Raw genomic sequence first — 404 nt, 5'->3', positions numbered from 1 at the left:
ACCAAAATATAATCACATATTACGATTTGCATATTAAATATAGCCTTTAATAAGAAATTGAATGAGGATGAATGTCTTTATAGAAAAACACGTCTTTCCACAGGTAAGTGATAACAGCACCTCTTTTCCTATTTATTTGTTGATGCCGTTTTTCTCTCGTTCTTTACTCTTTTTCTTATTTTCACGCCTACTCTTAGTTTTTCTCATTCCCCTATTCTCTATTCTCCTATTTTCATTCTGACATATTTTCAATTTGTTTTTGTTTTTTATTCATATTATTTTCTTCTTTCTTACAATTTTCACTCCATGCTTATGCACTTTCTTTTTCTAATCTTTACATTTATTGTTTTTTAGAATCTACTCGTGTTACTCATCCTTATCTATATACCAGTCACTCTGTTCTC

This window comes from Penaeus monodon, chromosome 21, assembly GCF_015228065.2.
Source record: "Penaeus monodon isolate SGIC_2016 chromosome 21, NSTDA_Pmon_1, whole genome shotgun sequence".
NCBI classification, from domain to species: domain Eukaryota; kingdom Metazoa; phylum Arthropoda; class Malacostraca; order Decapoda; family Penaeidae; genus Penaeus; species Penaeus monodon.
Note: the sequence above shows the minus strand (reverse complement) of the source record.